The sequence below is a fragment of the Pelobates fuscus genome, chromosome 2, assembly GCF_036172605.1.
Source record: "Pelobates fuscus isolate aPelFus1 chromosome 2, aPelFus1.pri, whole genome shotgun sequence".
Classification (NCBI taxonomy): Eukaryota; Metazoa; Chordata; class Amphibia; order Anura; family Pelobatidae; genus Pelobates; species Pelobates fuscus.
Window position 1 is genome coordinate 9,395,022 of NC_086318.1, and position 16,303 is coordinate 9,411,324.

Below are 16,303 nucleotides of genomic sequence, written 5' to 3' on the forward strand. Positions count from 1 at the left end.
TGGTTGTATAGGGAGAGGTATTAGCAGTAGAAAGAGGGAAGTGGTCATGCCATTGTACAGAACACTGGTGAGACCTCACTTGGAGTATTGTACGCAGTACTGGAGACCCTATCTTCAGAAGGATATTGATACCTTAGAGAGAGTTCAGAGAAGGGCTACTAAACTGGTTCATGGATTGCAGGATAAAACTTACCAGGAAAGGTTAAAGGATCTTAACATGTATAGCTTGGAGGAAAGACGAGACAGGGGGGATATGATAGAAACATTTAAATACATAAAGGGAATCAACACAGTAAAGGAGGAGGCCATATTTAAAAGAAGAAAAACTACCACAACAAGAGGACATAGTCTTAAATTAGAGGGACAAAGGTTTAAAAATAATATCAGGAAGTATTACTTTACTGAGAGGGTAGTGGATGCATGGAATAGCCTTCCAGCTGAAGTGGTAGAGGTTAACACAGTGAGGGAGTTTAAGCATGCGTGGGATAGGCATAAGGCTATCCTAACTATAAGATAAGGCCAGGGACTAATGAAAGTATTTAGAAAACTGGGCATGTGATGTAATTCCAGTAAAATACAAGTTTAGCAGGCTAAGATTGCCACAAGGCATATGTATGTATATGTGTTTGTAGTATCAGTTGGTTAATTACACGTAGCTAAGATACTGTCATCACTGTACTGACCAGGTGCAGGAATGTAAGAACTGGAATTACGCGTCCCTCTCCTTTGTATCAGATGAGCCACGTGGTTAGACCGGATGGATGAGTTTAGACTCTATTCATTAAATAGGTTAAGGGTATGTGTGGGTGTAGTTAATTGTGGGAGGAGCTACAGTGCTATATAAGGAATGTACTCTATGTATTCAGTACTCAGACTTTGCTGTATTTTGGTGACGCTAGTCCCTCTGAGTCCCGATCGGTGATCCAATAAAGAATCTCTTCCTTCCTGAAGAAACCTGTGTCCATCTCTCTGTGCTTGGCTTCCGTCAGTTTCTCCGGTATCATTTGGTGCATTGGCCGGGAAGCTCATCGTTCAACGGTAGCTGAGAGGCAGAGGCGTGAGACGGTCTATCTTTGCCCACGTTCTCTACGGCTGCACCCCTGAACTTCTGCGTGGACCTCCCTTCGTCTCGGCGCCACTGGTCTGTTGTCCAGGAGATCATCGGCCTCTACGTGAGAAGTGCTGGGGTGTCCCCGTCGATGAGTGTGAACTCAGGTTCAGGAACGAGGAGGTAAGATAACTGCTGTTTTAGACGGCAGGACCCGCTAGGGGTATACCGATTGTGCGGTAGGCCCAAAGGGGTTTTTGAATCTGTATCTGCCCCCTCTGTCGGAGGGAAGGAGCGAAGGCGCACCGCTCGATCGAACGCTCTTTAGTCAGACCGTTTGATTTGGTTAGTCAGGCGGGGTCCTGGTGTAAATAGCCCTAGCCGGACACCGGTGTCTTGTCTAGACTAGCGTTCTAGGGTGTATATTACGTTCGCTAGGTCGGAGGGACCGGGAGACTAAGCGGCGCCTGTGTAAATTCGGTTCGCTAGTTCTCATCCTATCTGGGCTAAGTGGGAAGGCGTGTAAATTTGGAACCCACTAGACTTTTGATAGTACGACTAAGAGGCGCCTGTGTAAATTCGGTTCTCTAGCTCGTTGTATAGTGCGACTAAGAGGCGTCTGTGTAAATTCGGTTCTCTAGCTCGCTATATATATGTGGTGATTGGGCAGTGTGGCTAACCAAAACGGGTGTATATAGTTTTAGGTAGTCCATTCAAGGTACTGGCCAATAGTTTAGTTGGGAATTGTAAATGTGTTAACGATTGTTTTAGTAAAGTGTATATCTTGTTAGATAGCGCGAGCTCAGCCGTCTAGCGAGAGTGTTAATAGTGTGTTGCTGTATTATAGTGCACGGTACCATAACCCTGTATATTTACTGACATTATATAATAAGTACTAATCATTGTCGTCCATTGCATGTTTAACACCATAACCACTAATAATTGTATTGTGACCTTAACTTGTGCTTTGACCTATGCTAACCGTACTGTAACCGCTATTTGTAAAAGACGATGTTACTGGGGTGTGTTATAGACGGGTAATTCGTATATAGAGAATTATAGCGTGGGTGACTGTGTAGTTACGCCAAAGGGCATAATATTGATTATATAGTGACTGGTGTAGCAGCTGTGTGTGTATGGGAATTCCCTGAGTGTTTATTGTTATTGTGTACGTTTCACTTGGTAACCATACCACGTGGTGCTGTTGCCAGAGGAAACGGGTGTGACTGTTGAATAGTACGCGTGTATAGTAATCGTTGTCGACGACGTTCCACTGTTAAATATGGGTGCGTCGCAGTCAACGATTCCGGATCCCTTAGGATGTATGGTTAAGAATATTAAAAAGGGATTCAAAGTTTGTGATTTTGGGGTTAAGATGTCCCCTGTACGTTTGGTCACTTTGTGCACTAGGGAGTGGCCTACTTTGGTTGCGGCATGGCCGCCACGTGGCAGTTTGGATCCAACTCTGGTACAGCGCTTACACGTGGCTGTATCAGGTAGGCCTGAACTTTACGGCCAGTTTCCTTATATTGATTGTTGGAGACAGGCCGTAAATGACTCGCCAAAATGGCTCCGGACATGCCACGAGGAGCAGTGTCGCCTCATGGTAGCTAGGACTTGTTCGTCCACTAGGACTGGTGTTAGGCCCATTTTGGACACGCCCCCTGAGTCCGAGATCCCTTTGCCGCCCCCTTACTTTCCGGTAAGAGGAAGTGACGCAAATACAGGAAGTCCTGTAACCCTTCCCTCATTACCCTCATCCACTTCCGCTTCCTCCTCCAGTACAGGATCCACCCCCCCTCATACTAAATCTCCCCTTCCGGAACCAGAACCCACCCCCATTAGAAACGAATATCCTGATTTGGCGCCACTTCAGACTTCCGGTCAAGCTTCATCTAGCTCGGCCCGAAGTGTTCTATTCACTACCTTTTCCCAAAACCAACCTCCCACATCCCCATACCCTATATCTCCCCGACCGGAACCCATGACTGACGCTTCCCTACGTAGCCCCATCCAAACCCGACAGTTGACTGGTGCCCAACAATTAAAGCACTATCAGATGCCTCTTCGCTTAAATCCCGGGTCAGCTTATATCGATGCCGCAGGTCAAATGGCACACGCTGACCCTGTCTTCGTATATGTCCCTTTCACCACTACCGACCTTTTAAACTGGAAGACCCATAATTCCTCGTATACTGAGAAACCACAAGCCATGACTGATCTGTTCACCTCAATAGTACAGACACATAATCCGACATGGGCTGATTGCCAGCAGTTATTAATGACTTTATTTAACAATGAGGAAAGGACAAGAATAAATCAAGCAGCCATTAAAGCATTAGAGGATAGAGCCCGTGCTTTGAACCAAGCTAATCCAGCAGCATGGGCCGCAACACATTATCCCAACACTGATCCCGATTGGAACGTAAATGGTGCTGATATGGTTCAACTCAGAGCCTATAGAGACGCTATAATTGCTGGCATGAAAGCCGGAGGAAAGAAAGCCATTAACATGTCGAAGACAGTTGAGGTGATCCAGAAAAGCGATGAAGCGCCCAGTGTCTTTTATGACCGATTATTGGAGGCGTACCGCTTGTACACCCCCTTTAATCCGGAAGACGCAGACAATTCCCGAATGGTTAACTCCGCCTTTGTCAGCCAAGCTTACGGAGATATTAAGCGCAAGCTACAAAAGTTAGAAGGGTTTGCAGGTATGTCAATCTCCCAACTAATGGAGGTAGCTAATAAGGTCTATATGAATAGGGAAACAGAAAGCAAGAAAGAGGAGGAGCGCAAGATGCGTAAAAAGGCTGATATGCTAGCGGTAGCGATCGCAGGCGTAGATAAACGGGGCCCAGATAGAGGCAATAATAGATGGAGTAGGGAGCCTTTGAGTAGGGATCAGTGTGCGTATTGCAAGGAAGAAGGGCATTGGAGGAACGAATGTCCGCAAAGAGAGCAGTACGAGAGAGACCAACCCAGGGCAGGCTACGGAAACTTTAGAGGCAGAGCGAGAGGTAGAGGAGGTCCCGGAGGGAGTAATGGTTATAGAGGGAGTAATGGGAACAGAGGAAGTGTTAGGGAAGACAGGTATATTCCAGCAGCGCAAAGGTCTCGCGATAGAGAAGGTAGGGACTTTGTAGGATTGGCTGACACGGTCATGGAGGACTATTGATACCGACCGGGCTCCATCCCCCTTGGTCGAGCGGAGCCTATGGTCGATGTATCAATAGGGGGGAAAAGGAGTGCGTTCATGATCGACACTGGTGCTGAACATTCAGTGGTGACTAATCTAGTTGCTCCTCCATCTGGAAGGACTATTACTGTGATAGGAGCAACTGGAAGAAGTGCTGAAAGACCGGTTCTTAAAAGTCGACTCTGTACATTGGGAGGCCACGTAGTAAAACACCAATTCCTTTATATGCCTGAATGTCCAGTCCAATTGCTGGGACGTGATATGCTATCCAAATTACAAGCGCAGATTACGTTCCTACCAGATGGAACAACATCTTTAAAGTTTAATGGACCTTCAGGTATTATGACTTTATCCGTACCAAAGGAAGAAGAGTGGCGACTTTATACAGTGTTGACTAGCCAAAACCCTAGGAGTGATGAGACATTGTTTAACATACCAGGAGTTTGGGCAGAGAACAACCCACCAGGACTGGCCCGCAATATTCCACCAATAAAAATTGAACTGAAACATGGGGTTTATCCAGTGAGCCTAAGACAATATCACATTCCGCAGAAGGCTAAGAAGAACATCCAATCCTATCTGGATAAGTTCATACGGTATGGTATCCTAAAATTCTGTACTTCCCCCTGGAACACCCCATTGCTGCCTGTTCAAAAGCCCGGCACAGATGAGTATCGACCTGTGCAGGACTTAAGAGCAGTCAATGATGCGGTTGTTAGCATACATCCAGTTGTACCCAATCCATATAACCTGCTTGCTTTAATTCCGGGCGGGGCTACTTACTTCACAGTTTTAGACCTCAAAGATGCCTTCTTTTGCCTCCGAATTGCCGCAGAAAGTCAATGTATTTTCGCTTTCCAATGGGAGAACGCTGTAACGGGCTCAAAACGCCAAATGACTTGGACAAGACTGCCCCAAGGGTTTAAAAAATTCACCTACCCTATTTGGTTCAGCCCTAAGTCAAGATCTATTGGATTTCGAGTCCATCCCAGGAGAGTGTGTATTGTTACAATATGTAGATGACTTGTTGATAGCAGCAGTTACAAAAGAAATCTGTCAGCAAGCAACGCACGATCTACTACACATTCTCTGGAAGGCAGGATACAAGGTGTCTAGAAAGAAGGCTCAGTTGTGTTTGCCAACTGTCAAGTATCTAGGATTCCATATCTCTGAAGGTCAAAGAATTATGGGGCCAGAGAGAAAAGAAGCTGTCTGCCAAATACCAATACCCAAGAATAGAAGACAAGTGCGAGAATTCTTGGGGGCAGCAGGCTTCTGTAGGATATGGATTCCCAGTTATGCGATACTAGCAAAACCTCTGTACGCAGCTATCAAAGGTACAGAGCACGACCCCTTCTTATGGACCCAAGAACAGCAAACGGCATTTGAAGATGTGAAGAAGGCTTTGATGAGTGCCCCAGCATTAGGTCTACCTGATCACACACGACCATTCTACTTATATGTACACGAGCAAAGAAGAATGGCTGTGGGAGTATTGACACAGTACTTGGGATCATGGCAAAGACCTGTTGCCTACATGTCTAAGCAACTGGATGCAGTGGCCAGCGGACTTCCACCTTGTCTAAGAGCCGTAGCTGCAGCCGCCCTGCTAGTAGCTGAAGCCGATAAACTCACTCTGGGTCAAGAACTTTATGTACGAGTCCCACATGCAGTACAGACGTTGTTGGATTACAAAGGAAATCATTGGTTTAGTAATAGCCGTATGACCAAGTATCAAGCAATGTTGTGTGAAAACCCAAGAGTGCATTTAGAGACTGTAAACACCTTAAATCCAGCTACCCTTTTGCCACAACCTACTGAAAGTCAACATGATTGTTTGGAAGTAATGGATGAAGTATTCTCAAGTAGACCAGATCTTCGTGATTTTCCCATCCAGAACCCCGATGTTCAATATTATACCGACGGCAGTAGTTATGTGAAAGAAGGGATCCGCTATGCAGGATATGCAGTGACAACAATAGACAAGGTGATAGAAGCTCGGCCACTGGCGAAAGGAACATCAGCACAAAAGGCAGAATTAATAGCACTAACACGAGCGTTACAATTGGCTGAAGGTTTAAGAGTAAATATCTATACGGACTCTAAGTATGCGTTTTTAACCACTCATGCCCACGGAGCTTTGTATAAAGAAAGAGGACTACTGAATTCAGAAGGCAAAGAAATCAAGTACGCAGCTGAAATCCTACAACTATTGGAAGCAGTGTGGGAGCCGAAAGAAGTCGGTATCATACATTGTCGAGCGCATCTGAGAGGAGATGGTGATGTAACCAAGGGAAATCGGATGGCAGATAGTGCAGCTAAGCGTGCTGCTGAATCAGGAAGACAGGAGTATGTAGGGCATATAGCTGCTCTTATACCAACTCCACTGTCCCAATGGACTCCAGTTTATACAGCTCAAGAAGAGGAGTGGTTAAAGACTGAACCGGGAAAGTATCTGGAGAACAAGTGGTATCAGCTAGAAGATGGAAGAATAGTTATACCAGCATCGCTAGCGGTAGAAATTGTCCAAAATTATCACAACGGGACACATTCTGGGAGAGACAGTACTGAAGAATCTCTTAGAAAACATTTCTACATACCAAGATTGTCCAACTTGACTCAGGCCATTGTACGCAGATGTGTAACGTGTGCTAAGAATAATGCAAGACAAGGACCAGTAAAGCCACCAGGAGTTCAGTTTATGGGGGGACTCCCCATGTCCGATCTACAAATAGACTTTACAGTGATGCCTAAATCGGGTGGACATCGTTACCTGCTGGTAATTGTGTGCACCTATTCAGGCTGGGTAGAAGCATGTCCTACTCGTACAGAGAAAGCAGGAGAAGTTGTGAGATTCCTGCTACGAGAAATAATACCCCGATATGGACTACCCTGTTCTATAGGATCGGACAATGGTCCAGCTTTTGTTCACCAGTGCCTACAACAACTGACTCATATGCTTGGTATAAAGTGGAGGCTTCATACTGCATATAGACCCCAGAGTTCTGGTAAGGTAGAGAGAATGAATAGAACTATAAAGAACCAGTTGGCTAAAATGTGTCAGGAAACCCAACTTAAGTGGAACGTTCTCTTACCCATAGCTTTATTGCGAATCCGCAGTACCCCTACCAGAAGGATGGGCCTCTCTCCTTTTGAAATCATGTATGGGCGACCACCTCCCGTACTTGGTAACTTAAGGGGGGACTTGAGTCAGTTGGGAGAAGGAATTACCCGGCAGCAGGTTGTAGAGTTGGGTAAGACTATGGAGGAGGTACAGAAATGGGTACAAGATAGATTACCTGTGAATATTTATCCCCCTGTTCATAGTTATCATCCAGGAGATCAAGTGTGGATTAAAGAGTGGAATAATGTACTGTTAGGGCCCAAGTGGAGAGGTCCTTATGTTGTTCTTTTGTCTACCCCTACAGCAATAAAAGTAGCAGAAGTGACTCCGTGGATACATCACTCCAGGGTTAAACCAGCAGCAGTCGATTCTTGGCAAGTTACAGCAGATCCAGAGAATCCCTGCAAGATCCGGTTAAAACGTACTACTCAGTCGGAGTAACGAGGAATTATTGTGGATTACAAATTTTATTGTTACAGGTGTGAGTGAGAAGGCCATAATAAAGCCTGTCCGCTTACCATCACATAGTGTATAAGCCAGGAAAGTCTCGAAGGGACACCTGTGAAGATGAGCAGAACTCCATTCCCTGCAGCCCCTCACATCCTGGAAGCTGAGGCGCCATCGCACGGACGAAGACTGAGGATGACGGCGAAAGATGTGCTTTTGATAGTGTTTATTTATATGTGTTTTTATATTCAGGAAGGTAGAGGTACCGACACTCCTAGCTGTGAGGTATGCATTAAGACTACGAGAACAGGTAACCATATATCCCAAACCCTAATTTGGCATTCACAATACGAGTGTAAAGGAGATGTATCGAGATGTAGATACTTAAATATAGACTATAGTGTGTGCCATTTAGGAGTAGGAGAACCTAAGTGCTTCAGTCCGGAGTATCAACCTCGTACAATTTGGTTGACTCTCAGGAATGGAGATCCTCAGGGGACCCTAATTAATAAAACGGTGTTAGAATCCGTACATTCTTCGGGTGTTCTGCTATTTGATGCGTGTAAAGCGATATCGAGTGGTAGAAAGCCGTGGAATGTATGTGGGGATCTTAGATGGGAGAGGACGTATGGGTCTAACGATAAATATATTTGTCCCAGTAGCAAAAATAAATATGTAAGTCCTAGATGCCCAAATAGAGATTATAACTTTTGCCCATATTGGTCTTGTGTGGGGTGGGCAACTTGGGGACAGACAGTAGACAAAGACATGATAGTGACTAAGTTGCCTACCAATCCATACTGTAAGTCTATGGAATGCAACCCAGTCCATATACTCATTAATAACCCCGACAAGTTCTTAGATAAGTATGGAAATTTATTTGGGTTTCAAATATACGGGACGGGTTTAGACCCTGGGACAATATTATTTATAGGGATAGAGACTGATACGGTATCCTCCCAGACTCATCAAGTATACCATTCCTTTTACGAAGAGATGAGTATAGATAATAAGATCCCCCATAATGCTAAAAACCTGTTCATCGATTTAGCTGAAAGTATTGCCGGTAGTCTTAATGTTACCAACTGCTATGTGTGTGGAGGTACTAACATGGGAGACCAATGGCCTTGGGAAGCAAAGGAGGTAATGTCCGGTTCTGAGGCAGTTGACCAATTAATATCTACACAAGCCGATTATCATATGAGTGTTAGAGGTAAATCTGAGTGGAGATTAAAGACCTCCATCATAGGTTATGTTTGCATAGCAAGGAAAGGAATAATGTATAATACTTCTGTAGGAGAATTAACTTGTCTAGGGCAAAAAGCTTATGATGATGATACAAAGAATACAACTTGGTGGTCGGCTTCAAATGTCTCAGAACCATCTAACCCGTTTGCTAGATATGCCAATTTAAAGGATGTGTGGTTTGATCTATCCATCACATCTATTTGGAGAGCCCCAGCAAATTTGTACTGGATCTGTGGTAAGAAAGCCTATTCGGAGCTGCCACAGGACTGGGAAGGGGCATGTGTGTTGGGTATGCTCAAACCATCCTTCTTCTTGTTACCGATTGAAACAGGTGAGACTTTAGGTGTTAAAGTGTATGATGTGAATCATAGGAAGAAAAGGGGACCCATAGAGATAGGCGCCTGGGAAGATGATGAATGGCCTCCCCAGCGTATTATAGATTACTATGGGCCAGCCACGTGGGCTGAGGATGGTACCTTTGGTTATAGAACCCCTATTTATATGCTCAACCGTATTATAAGATTACAGGCGGTGGTTGAGATTATCACAAATGAGACATCACAAGCGCTCAATCTTCTAGCGAAGCATAACACCAGGATGAGGACAGCAGTCTACCAAAATAGATTAGCCTTGGATTACCTTTTGGCAGTAGAGGGAGGTGTATGTGGGAAGTTTAACCTAAGTAATTGCTGTCTTCAAATAGATGACGAAGGGCAAGCAATAGCTGAGCTTACTAGCCATATGGTTAAACTAGCGCATGTGCCTACTCAGGTATGGAAAGGGTACAATCCAAGTAGTTGGTTTGGTAGCTGGTATGAGTGGTTTGGAGGGCTTAAGGCAGTGGTAGGTGGAGTCCTACTGATTTTACTGTTGTGTCTACTCCTACCGTGTCTTATACCCTTAGTAGTTAGGTCTGTGCAAAGCCTGATAGGAAGTATAGCAGAGAGGAAGGCTGCTGCACAGATAATGGCAATATATAAGTATAAGGCTCTAGATCAGGGAGAACCAATGCAAGAAGATGAATGTTGAAGATTCACATCATAAGATAAGTCTGGTCTGGTTCATGGTAACCTGAGGTATATGCAAACCAAGGTTAAGTGATGCCTCAAGTAATTGTGAAATATCAGAGGCATCAAAGGGGGGAATGTGATGTAATTCCAGTAAAATACAAGTTTAGCAGGCTAAGATTGCCACAAGGCATATGTATGTATATGTGTTTGTAGTATCAGTTGGTTAATTACACGTAGCTAAGATACTGTCATCACTGTACTGACCAGGTGCAGGAATGTAAGAACTGGAATTACGCGTCCCTCTCCTTTGTATCAGATGAGCCACGTGGTTAGACCGGATGGATGAGTTTAGACTCTATTCATTAAATAGGTTAAGGGTATGTGTGGGTGTAGTTAATTGTGGGAGGAGCTACAGTGCTATATAAGGAATGTACTCTATGTATTCAGTACTCAGACTTTGCTGTATTTTGGTGACGCTAGTCCCTCTGAGTCCCGATCGGTGATCCAATAAAGAATCTCTTCCTTCCTGAAGAAACCTGTGTCCATCTCTCTGTGCTTGGCTTCCGTCAGTTTCTCCGGTATCAGGCAGACTAGATGGGCCGAATGGTTCTTATCTGCCGTCACATTCTATGTTTCTACATGTGCAGTGTAATACCGAACACATCATGGGTTCCCATTGTATCCATTACCATTTGATTTATCTCCTGTGAACTCTTTCTTCTATTGCTTTATATTAGACTTGTGCACAGCGAGAAAAGTTTGCTCTGCTGAAACCTTTTTGATGAAAACATAACATTGTTCAGGTCACAATTTCGGCAAATGTTTGTACAGCTTGCAGAGTTTCTGTTCTGGAAAACCGGTTTGGGAACTGAACCGGATGATACACAAAATAGGCTATTCAATGTACTCCAAAATATATTCATAATATAGTAAAATAATTGCTTGTTACACCCTGGTCTTCTTTCACTGGTGCCATGTGGGCACGTACGTTCAGGCCAGACTGTTGTGTGCATGGCAAGGCTAGTCCCGTATCACCCAATCCCCGCAGTAGGGAAGCGCATGGCGCTTGTATAGCAATCAGTAGCGTGATGGGGCAAGGGGGGCTAGATCCTTCGCCCCAGGCTGGTATGCAGGCCAATGTCTTCAACCAACTGACCAGGGAGATCCACAAGACCCAGTCCTTCACCTTAAGAGGATAGCAGGAGACTTGGTGACGGTCTTCCTCTTGTGAGGCCGATGCTTCTGTGCACAACCCGTTGGGGCCCACAGTCTAGGTGGGATAGTACTATTGGCAATAGAGGCTTGCAGAGTCACTGTGCCCGGAGTGGGCCCTACCTCTCCCCACTCTTAGACTTTTTGTTTAGCTTCCTGTGGAGTTGCGGTGAGTTTCGCTTACAGCTTAGCTCAGAAGTGGGTGAAGGGGGGGTGGGGCCTGACCGCCGAGCTGGACGGACGTGGGGCGCCTTGGCTCCACGATGAAAGATTAATAAACAGCCCAAAGCTACTCTATCTCCCCTAAAACACACTAGGCAGCTATGAGAAGGCAAAGGGGACCCGAGCCACAGCCCTCGGTACGGCTGTCTGCCCTCGTCGTGCCGGCAAAGCTGAATGCTGGGCGGATAGAGCTGCGGCCTGTCGTGATGCTCTGGCAGGAGAAACAGCCGATCTCCCGCGCTTAGTCTGGCGGGCCCTCCCACACACCTGCTGAGGGCCCCGTTCTCCCCCCCTGTGGGCTGGGGGGGTTATCCGGAACACTGTTCACTGACAGCGGCCAGCGGCTAGCGGTATACCCACTCCGCCCATCAGACAACTCTGAAGTGTGCACATCCAGCAAGTAAGCATAGCTAATACTGGTAGTACCTGAGGCAGCATCTCTCATTGTAGCCGACTGATCTGTGGGGGACTATACTGGGACACTGACCCTGCTTAAACATGGAGGAATAACGGACACGGGACACAGGCCTCATTTTATATCAGAGACTGATACCAGCAGACACATAAGTCCGAATACACTTATGGCCATCAAGTACCTCAGCTTTTAAGCAATCAGCGTGGAACAAAAGGAATTTGACTACAGCCCGGTCGCCAGCTGACCCAGCACTGCTGCAGGAGTGATTAAGCGACTGCTACTCATAATTAGACTCCTAGCAGAGCACTGTATATCCTTTATGTTAGCATGTCATTCTCAGTCCCAGTATTATTTTGAGTTTATTAAGGTTGATTAGTTTCTGCAGATTCGCACGGCAATGATTTTGAAATCACTTAATGACTGAGCACACATGCACGCTTTAGCCGGCTAGCCCAGCGACTCGCTGTCCCCTGGTGGTCAAATTCAACCAGCTAGAGAAACCTGTAACTGATATTATTTTGCATAAGCCTGTAACTCAATAATCATACAACCATTGTGTGGCAAATCCAGCCACTCAGAGATCTTAATTGTAGTTTAAACTGACTGGTGTAATTTTCCTGCTATATGTTATATTCTGCAATGTATGCGGCATTCGTGTGTTACAACACACGAATAACGCTAATGTTAAACCTGCATATCCACGAACAGTGAATCACCGCACTGTTCGTGAGTTAAGCAAAGTACCGAATGGGAGACCACCCATAGACGGTCGTGTGTCTCCAATTAGGTACTTTGCAACATTGTATCGAAGCTAATTGTGGTTTGTTGCGGGTGCCCGTGATTCGTGTACCGACCACGAGGCGGCGGCCAGCTTTGTTCACGGAAAGCCAACAGGGTTTTGTCATCGAGTGTCTGGAACTAAAATCGGCTACTCTGCAACACAAGCCCCACTGGACTTCCAAGCCGTTCGGGAGTTTACCGTTTTCGGTATTTTCATTCCCTCAGTTTAAGTAATCGTTTACACGAATTGACCCTGATATGGGAAACTGAACGGCGTTCGGTAATTTGTGCTGGGATCTGGGCGCAAGTTCACTTAACTGTGCGTCCAGGTCCCAGCTATGTAATAAATGGTTATAAAGCTGTATAACAGAAATATTATGTGAGTTATGGATTTTAATATAAAAACTGTATTCCTCTGTACCAAGGGATACTCCCATTAGCAATGCATGCTGGGATAAGTATCTCCTTGGTACAGCAATGTATGCTGGGTAAAAGATGTGTAAAACCAAGTCCCCCATGTAGTCCCCTATTGGACAAACCCTGCATTAGGACTTGGGAAACCCTGTACATCTGTAACCACATAAATACTGTGCCTGAAATTAAAAACCTCAGTTGACCTCCAAGCTATGTGTCATCTAGTTCTTGGGAGGAAGGGATTGTACCTACGCTACCTGCATTTTGCCTGTTTTGGGATCTGCTTATCCTGTCTACCAGCGGAGATACCGTGGATAATACTACTACTCCGCTACACATTGCTTAACTAAGCATGCATAGAATAGCTATAACAGTTTTACTCATTTTTGCGTTAATCGACTTGAAAAACATGAAATGTGGCATTACTAAACAAGGAAATGTATCTACCTAATGATAACGATGTATTACCCCATCCTGTGAACACACCGTACATTTCATAAAGAATAAAAAAAAAAAAAAAAGGGGATGAAGATCTCCTCCAGCCTCTGGAGAGAGCCAGCAGTTGATTTTATATGGAACGGCTCTCAGAGAAGCCTAGAGATTTTTTTGGAGGATATTAAACGCAATGACTGGGGTATCCAATTAAATAGTCAATTTAGCACTTCCAGTATTGGCTTCCTAGATGTGGAGATTTATCTTGATGAGGTTATTTCAAAAAGGTAGATGCTAATAGCTATATCCTTTATAACAGCGGACACAATACTGCTTGGCTAAATAATATTCCAAAAGGGCAACTACAGAGAATCTGCTGCCTTTAGTTTGGGATTTTAATAGGGACTCTAAGAAAGTCAATTATTAATAAACATTGGCACCTTTTAAAAAATAAAATAAAAAAAATAAGGGAACTATTTACTATTATCCCAGATATCCCTTCATTACGTTTATAGGTGCTCCAATTTTAAAACAAATTTTAACTTTTAATCATCCTATAATTGATATTCCTAATACTTAAAAAAAATGATTACAGCACCACTTTAAATAGTACTAAACAGTTACAAAGCATCTTCTGTGTTTAATCACAATGTGTATATATTGAATTATGCATTTTATAATTTTGTGTTTGGCATCACATGGAGCAATGTATTTGAAGCCAGAATCTGGCTAGCTTACAGTTTTTTTTTTGTTTTTTTTTTTAATTCTTTATTTTATTAGTACATGACAGCATCTTTCAGCCATATTTATGCACTTTGGTTCGGACAGTGTTTGAAAACCAACAGTTACTCTCTATGGTCTTCCAAACTTCACTCCCTGCACAGACACAGGGAATACCATAGAGACTGTCCTATACCATAGAGACTTGTCCTATGCTAAAGATAGGGATGAGTTTTTTCTCTTTTTACATATACTTCATGAAAAAAAAAAAACTATTTCCTTTCAAACTTGAAGAAAGGATTACGATATGAAAAGATAGTTTTGAGGTGAAAGTTGTCCTTTAAAGGGCCTCTCCAGTGCCAGGAAAACAAACCGTTTTCCTGGCACTCCAGGTTCCTGCACTGCCCCTCTCCCTCCCACCCCCCATCCCATGTTGCTGAAGGGGTTAAAACCCCTAGAGTGACTTACCTGAATCCAGCGCCGATGTCCCTCGGTGCTGGGTCAGGCTCCGCCCACGCTCCTCCCTCGCCGACGTCAGCTGGCAGGGGAGGTCGAATGCGCATGCAAGGCAATGGCCGCGCGCGCATTAGACCTCCCCATAGGAAAGCATTGTTCAATGCTTTCCTATGGGGACTCCGGCGACGCTGGAGATCATCATGCAGAGCGTGAGGGCGTCCAGCGTCGTTTAAAGCACTTTCCGTGTTGTAAGAAAACGGAAGTCCCTCTAGTGGCTGTCTGATAGATACCCACTTGAGGAAGACTTAACCCTGCAAGGTAATTATTGCAGTTTATAAAAAACTTCAATAATTACACTTGCAGGGTTAAGGGTGGTGGGAGTTGGCACCCAGACCACTCCAATGGGCAGAAGTGGTCTGGGTGCCTGGAGTGTCCCTTTAAATGTTGCCGTTTTCTAAAAGTTTTAAATAGAATTGAACGATGACCAAACATAAGTGAAATCCCAAATTCTGTCCTGTCCCAAAAGTAAACAAACGGGCTTGCACTGCCACAACAGCTGGTGCAAATTGGGCATCAAGCATAGTATGACATCTGTGTGGACTTTCACATGAGTGCAGTGCACATTGTATTAATAAAAGTAAGTTTGCAATACTGATGTCTTCGCTGAAAGATAATAAACGTAACAGAGGAGTTGAACGTCTTCCGGGCTTCATGGCTGTGAATAGCCTGATGGGATTATGTCTCTATCCACTTCCGTGAGATGGGCTATCCCTGTGTGATTGCAAATGCAGTAAATAGCAGCATAGCGTCTCTGCACATTTAAAAAAATACCACAACAAAGATCCCAGTGGATTAACCGTTTTAGGGATACACGTGGTGAAACGATCTTGGGTGGAGGAAATTCTATTCAGAATACAGTGGGACTTCGGTTTACAAACGAAAATCCATTGAAAATAATGCCTTGATTTACAAAAGTTTTTCGCAATACAAAGCAAGTTTCCCCAGGATGCATTGCACCTGGGAGGTTTATAGCACCGCCCCCTGCATGCTGGAGCCTGTGGGGAGCACGTGGCGTTGAGTGTGGAGGTGTTGGAGCGGCTTTTGCATCGAGTCCTGGAGCCATTCTGGAAATTGTTTGCATTTGTTTTTGGACTTTTTGGTGCATTTCTCAAGCGGTGGAAAGGGACGGAGCTGAGCTTTGTCGTTTGCATGCCTTTTATTGTGTGTTCTTCATTGTGGATTAGCCACTTCTCGGTGTCTCTGCCCTCAGGGGCTCAGAAGTCTATTAGCTCGCTTAGATTCAAAGTTCCTCACGGAACTCAAGCTTAGTGCGACCGTTCGGCATGGCGGTCAGGCACCGTCCCCAGCGTCCCTTTTTAAACACTTAAAATATTACCACGTCATTTAAATTATCAGCACCTTTTTTGCTTGTTTTTTTGTTGTTGTAAATTTACCGTTTTGACCAATACTAATCTCCAGGTTTATTTTATATTTCACAGCTTTCTCTCCAGACAAATCCTATCTCTCTGAGTCTCTTTTCATGTCCTCTCTTGTGGTACCTGCCTTTCTCCAGTCACAC

At 44.7% G+C, this 16,303-nt stretch overlaps 1 protein-coding gene across 1 annotated transcript in view; it reads left to right on the forward strand.

Moving 5' to 3' along the window:
- Nucleotides 1-16,303, forward strand: part of LOC134586018 (cysteine-rich motor neuron 1 protein-like) — a 158,884-nt gene that overhangs the window by 37,992 nt on the left and 104,589 nt on the right. The gene's annotated exons all lie outside the window — the stretch shown is intronic.